General features: G+C 41.2%; 1 protein-coding gene across 2 annotated transcripts in view; it reads right to left on the bottom strand.

Annotated features, from left to right (window-relative positions):
* Nucleotides 1–6,663, bottom strand: part of sema4d (sema domain, immunoglobulin domain (Ig), transmembrane domain (TM) and short cytoplasmic domain, (semaphorin) 4D) — a 38,594-nt gene that overhangs the window by 15,900 nt on the left and 16,031 nt on the right. The gene's annotated exons all lie outside the window — the stretch shown is intronic.

The following is a 6,663-nucleotide window of genomic DNA, read 5'->3' as shown; positions in this document are numbered from 1 at the left end:
GCAAGCACAGTGTGAATGGACGAGATAACAATACTGAATCAACGATGAAAACCCCAGACGGACAAAAATTATCTCGTTTTTGGCCTTTGAATAAGCCTCTATCGACACACACTGATAAATAAAAGCCTCAAACATGACTCATCCTACTATCTGCACTCCTGATGCCCTCCATCAGTCTTACCACTCCGAACCCCATTTAGGGCAAAGCTTTAAAAAAAAAAAAAAAAGCTCCAAACCCCTTTGAGTCAGTGTTACAGTAGCCGAAAGAGCATATTGGCAGCTACCCTATGCTGCTGAGAGATTTAGAGGAGTGGCCACACTGGCCTGGGATATTTAAGACGGTTACCATGCTGGCAGGTCTCTTTGAGCCCTTTGTGTTCCCCTCTCAGCTCCTTTGGCCGGGCAGGGAGGTTGACACCTGCTTGGGGCCTTGGGGTTCCCAGCACTGTGCTGTTAACTGGGCACACACATTGGCAGGCTGCCCACTGAGGACAGGGGACAGAGAGGGGGAAACTGGAGCTCTGCCTATCGGTGCACAAGCACTCAGAATGTGTTGGGGAGTATGAAAGAGAGAAAAACATAAATTTACTTACTCCGGGAAGTGTTTTTATGTCTTTATGCGACACAGTGCCAACCATTTCATTTTGATTGAAGCCAGTCATCATAATAAATCACTGTGTAACTAGATTCAACTGGGTTGGGGGTTTGCAGCTATGTTTTTTTTATTATTGTTTTTTCTTTTTGGCTAATTACACATGACCACAGTGAATTACCAAGGCAGCCTACTACAAACCACTCTTTCCTAATTGGCCAGTTTTAAAGCAAACGAACACAGTTTGTTTGGTCTTACTCAGTCTTACCAAGAAATACAGAGGGGCATCTTGACAGCAACCTTTTTTTTTTAAAATGCTAACAGGTGTTACAAGATAAATCCATAGGACTGTAATAAATGGGGAAACCCTAAAGAAAAACAACTTCCCTCTGGTGGATGCAAATGAAATGCTAACTCAAAGTTTTTGCAGCACAAAAAGACAACAGACTACAGGGCCTGCCAGAAAGTGAGAACTGTGCTCAACACAAATCCAGTCCATTATGCACAATAGCAAAAACCTTTGATTCCTACCAGGTGGAAATCTAGAAATATCAAGGACAACAAGCTGACAGCTCACAAATAATCAAATGATGTGTTGTAACACTCCAAAAACTGGTTAGAAAAGGAAGTGTATTTGACTGGTTCAGGTTAAGGCAGCGCTGGTTGCTCTCTTCTTCTTGTTTGATGAGTTTTTCCCTTCTAAAACCAAACTTTCAGCTCACGGTGAGCAATACAGTGACCGAACAGAATAGTCCCATATTCAGCAGTAACATTCAAAGCACGATACAGCCTCATCAAACATGATGCAACAATCAAGTGCATGCTTGTGTTGCAACTATTTTTCCTTGTATTTGTCACAACGGTCGTCTGGTAAGCTGTAGAAATACGCCGTTCGCGTTACAAAGTAATCCACCAGGAATGTACACTTGCAGGTATTTGATTGGTCAAAGGATGATGTGACATTGCAGCAAAAGTTCAGCCTGGTTCGACTTTGTTTGCTTGCATTATTTTGCTGGATCCCTGTGTCGATGGCCTGGATTAATTCAAACAAATGCAGGGCTCAAGTCAGTTTGAACACATTTGATTTTGTTTTCAGTGATGGTCATCCATTAAAGTAATAGGAAAGAATGGGCTAATAAGTAAATAATTTAGGTCAATTGAAGTTCAACCGTATTTGACGCAAAGAGAATCCAATTCCCTGATGAAATGCTGGGATGACTTGTCACGCAAGACCACATGGGGGCCATTGCACCGCTTGCCACTTCATTTCCAATGCAGAGAGAAAAGAAGCTCCACATCCTGTGAGCAGAGAGTATGTGAGGATACACAGAGTGTGATGGAGGATGATGTGAGGGAGTTGGACATTCAGTGCCTGCCAACAGCTCCAACCCCTCACTTCTTTCCCCTCACTGGCTCTCTTTTCCATGTACTCACTCACCATCAGCATCAATGCACAGAGATGCTCTTCTTCCTTTTGCTGCAGCACGCCAAGAGGCAACTTCTCATTTTTTTGTCTGCTCCGTCTGTTGCTGTAATACCAATTGGCCTAACCGCGCGCAAACAAACAGTGTAATGGGAAATGTGCTTCAAGTTGGTAATTTTATGGAAAGAATGTCTCTTCTGGCAGTTCAGTATGACATGTCCATGCTGTGCTGCACACTAAATTCGCTCTAAGTTGTTCTCCTTCCCCTTGGTTAAAATAATGGTTACTTCTGCAAACTGCAGCAGTTTGTGGTGCTATTGAACTGCATTACATTATACCAACAGGCGTTTCTATTGTTTTGTCCACCCCATTTATATCAACATGGGTAGGCTAAATAACAGGAATGTATCTTTGTACAATGTAGTACAGTTCAACAGCACCAAACTTCACAAAAATCTTCCAAAAGGATTAAACAGTTCGAACACCACCTGTCTTTAATAAAAGCTGAACATTATAACCTTTATTAAGGTAGGATAGATAGCTAAAACTAATACAGTCTAATCCTTAGTGTACTTAATAAACTGATAACTGAGTGCATATAATAGTTTCTTAGTTGTATGACTGCTGACTTAATCCACCAGACCATCTGTACAGTACCCACCCAGCTGTTGGAATAATGATAACACAGCACTGACAGTTTGTGCAAATTAGGGTGCTTTGCTGAAGGTTTTCTAATCATCACGTGACTGTTGGTCAATATTGCTGCATAATTGAATCAAGAGCTCGATGAAAGCACCTCTTCGGGTTTTGCGCTGTTGTTTGTTGTCGGACAAAACATTTTAAAATGTCACCATAAGCATTTTGCTTGTTGTTTGATCGATTAATTGTAGGTCTAAAGAATATCAGAAACTGAGAAAAAAAAAAATCTGTAGATTAATTGTACTTTAAATCGAAAATGCCTCTAGCATCCCCCACAACACATTTTAATGTATTGCATATTTGTCAGCAATCATATGACACCTTAGACTGACATTGGAAGGTTTGTTTTGCAATAGAAAAGAAAAATGTCCGTAGGACTCAAGTACTGTTGGTGCTTCCTTCTATAACAGCACTAGGGCTTGATCTTATATTCTCCAGGGGTATTGTGGGTTATTTGGAGCCAGGCCTGGATGAGAAAGTGAGTGAGCGAGAGAGCCTTCACTTGAAACAAAATACTGAGACCACAGAGGATGACACACTGATGGGGACAGATGTCTGCTCCAATGTCATTTGCAGATTAATGGAGTTTGGCTATAGATGTGGCAGAGACTCGAGTACGCTCACATGTGTACACGATAAGGCCAACTGCGGGCATCAAATCCCTCTTATAAGACCAGACGGGGACCAAGAACCCATCTTAAACTACTGCCAGCTGCATCAGAGTTTTGGGTTGCGTTCCCCCACAGGCTGATGAACTGTTTTTGACATTTCGAGTGTAGACAACCATGGCTTAAATGTCTCTCAGTATGGGTTAAGCTACTGCTACTATAACTCAAGCTAACTATTCCACTTCAATCTGATGATCAAGGCTACAGTCAGTCTCCAGTTTTTGTGCCACTCATGGGCAACATTTTAAAAGACTACTCCTCCCGATTTAGCATTACACTCACGTAACATTGAAAGAGACAGAGAAAATAAAAGAATATATAAATAAAACCAGCAAATCCAGAGATTTTTTTTATTCCACACACTCTTCCTTGTCAAAACGTGGCACCTAGATTACCCAAAATGCAACACTTCACACTCACTGTTGTTTTTTGTCATTTTTAAACTTGTAGTCTTCAGCCCCAACTGATACAGACTTAAGTGACATCTCTTGAGGCAATTTTACAGACTTCACACGCAGCTCCTTCTGAAGCCACCAAAGTTTTTACACAACTTTTTTTTCCACATATGCAGTCCTAGTACTCCCCAAGCCGTGAATAGACTTCGATGTGTAAAATCGGTGTAGTTCCCCTCTCTTTCAAGACCAGTCAGTCAATTTCTAAAATTATCTGGAAAAACAGATACAACAGTTCAACCTGCAGCTCTGGTCCGTGTCCAAATCACGTGGAATTCACTGAAGATAGACATCAATCTTAATGTGCAAAGTGCAAAGCCACTGTGTCATGTTAACATAAAAGTCATCTGAAAGCCAGTGAACAGCTGTGGGACCTCCGCTGTAGAGCGGACTATTGGTCAGATGGAGAAAAAAACATCTAAAAACTGCAACAGATGATGCAGCAGTCATCGCACATTATCCACGGTGAGCTCAATGGATGACAGATGGGAGGAAAAGTTCAAATTTTAAAAAGCCAGATCAAGGATTACCAGCATGATCTGCTGCAACATCAATTCACGTTTAAGGCTGCGTGATGACAAGAAGCACACGATGCTCATTTCTGATGTGTAAAAGGCTGGAAACTGGTACAGAAAATGAAGAAGGCAGAATTAAAATCTAGGTAACCATCAATGACAACCCAAATGTCTAAATTGAGGAAAAATAGCTTGTGTGAAGGCAACACTATACAGGGGATGTTAAATAGAAACCCTCCTATATAATTACTAGTTGTAGGGCCCCTGCTGAGCTAGCATGTCGACCTAAAGTGGCCACAGCAAAGGCAAATGAGGGGTCAGGTCCAGTAAAGGGTATATTTAGTCTGCCGATGGCAAGCTTTTTAAAAACAACACGCCCTTTCCCTGAGTCACATGGCTCTGGAAGATCTGAAAAACTTCCCTATAAACATACAGGCAAATGAAGTAAGCTAACTAGAGGAACAAGGACTGCTGTGTGGTGTTCCCCGTCTCAGTACCAAACGTGCCTCTGTAGCCTAACATGAAAACATAATGACCATGCGCTTTTTTTTTTTAATTAAAAAGGAGAAAATAAGTGGAAGAGTTTTACTATTGACATCTGCAATGGCAAAAATAACAATAAAGGGACTTTTGAGGATCATCTAGAAAAGAAGCTGCTTATGCATTTACATATCTTAAAATTGCTTTTTATGTCGTCATCTGGTAAGTATACAGTTTTCAGACAGCAGTTTTCTGGGGACAATGAAGGCATCACTCCTGTACAAACAGCCGTTTCCCTTTGTCTATATAGAGATAAGGTTTCAGATGCAAAATGCCAACATTCCCAATAATGCACACACTCCAGTAGTAGTAAACGGATTTTAACAATACATTTTCCTGGACGAAAACAATTCAAAACTTTCAAAACTAAGCTAAGCTGCTGTGAAGATGCACAGGTGATACTGCTCTTCAAAAAAAGGTGCCATTATAAATCCTGTTAAAAAAATTTGTTTCGTCACTTATCTTTGGATGAATACACAATATAGCCTGGGGTCACATGAAAGCCACCACGCACAGTAAAGTCATAAACCTTTCACTTGATGTAATTTCCTTGAGGCTACTGTGATGCCAGCCAGGCCTTGGGGCGTATAATGTGGGACTATTTTGGGAAGCTGCGAAAGCCCAGCTGAAGGTCTTGTGGTCCCCAGCTGAAGGCCTTGCGGTCCCAAACTGGTGAATGGTAGTCGCATTGGTGGTAGCTTTTAAAACAGTACTCTCCAAGGGCAGGTGACTTCAGCTCCCGGAGTGGAATAAATCTCTAGGCCTGTGTTTTGAATCAACTGATGTGGAAAAAAAAAAGAGAACCAAATTTGATTTCCCTTTGTTACAATTGCAAACATTTGACAGATTTTTTGGCGCACTGCTGAAAGAATACAAACAAAACAAACCATCCATCGCATTACAGTTACTAGACTTTCCCACCAGTCAGGGGACATTTGACAGGGGTTGTAAACATCACTAAAACCCTGCTATATTTTCTCCTCTCCTTTCTGGCTTTAAGAAGGACTCCTTTCTCTTCTGCTTTTCTCTCAGCGCAGTCTTCAGCAGGCACTGATTTCATGGTGGTAATTTTGGCCGGCAGAGACAAAAACCTCCTTTGGAGTGCTGTGTGAAATCTCACCCCATCACCCACAGGCTGCCACAACACTAACAGTGTGTCCTTCTGAACTTGGCATACCAGGAGATAAAACACTAATTTCACCGTTTCCTTCACAGCACAGAGAGGGGTAAACAACACAAAGCCAAGTCCAGAACTTTAAAACACTTTCATGGATTTCTCATGATCTGGCGGGCAGATTTAGGGCACACTTTCGTCATCATGGTAATGAAAATAATTGAAAGCATTTAGGAAAATTAGATTGAATTCAAGCAGCTGAATAAGCAGAATAAGTTGAAAAATATTACTCCATCATAAAAGTAAAGAAGAAAAAATGCATGGGCAGCACTTAGGAAAGTCCTGATCCCTTGGAAACAGATGTTGGCAGCAGCTGACCCTTCAGTAAGCCCCTCTTCCCTTAGTTACTGTTGCTATGAATGTCAAGCATTTTATTCTCATGGCAGATAAGCAGTTTGCAGTAACAGGGGCAAATTTAGTTAAAGTTACTTTTTTTTTAAACAATGGGTCCTTGATTTCACACAGAAACAGACAAAAGCAACTTCTCATTTTAAGTCTGGGACCTTTTATTGGCTGAAATGACAAATCCTGTAATAAGGTCAGTAGCTAGCATAAGTAGGCTAATGCTTACTTTTTCACACAGATTAAAGCATTGCACAA

This window comes from Morone saxatilis, unplaced genomic scaffold (assembly GCF_004916995.1).
Source record: "Morone saxatilis isolate NCDOM2014 unplaced genomic scaffold, NCSU_SB_2.0 Contig21, whole genome shotgun sequence".
Taxonomy (NCBI): Eukaryota; Metazoa; Chordata; class Actinopteri; family Moronidae; genus Morone; species Morone saxatilis.
The sequence above is the reverse complement of the archived record's forward strand: the minus strand, read 5'-3'. Positions and strand labels throughout refer to the sequence as shown.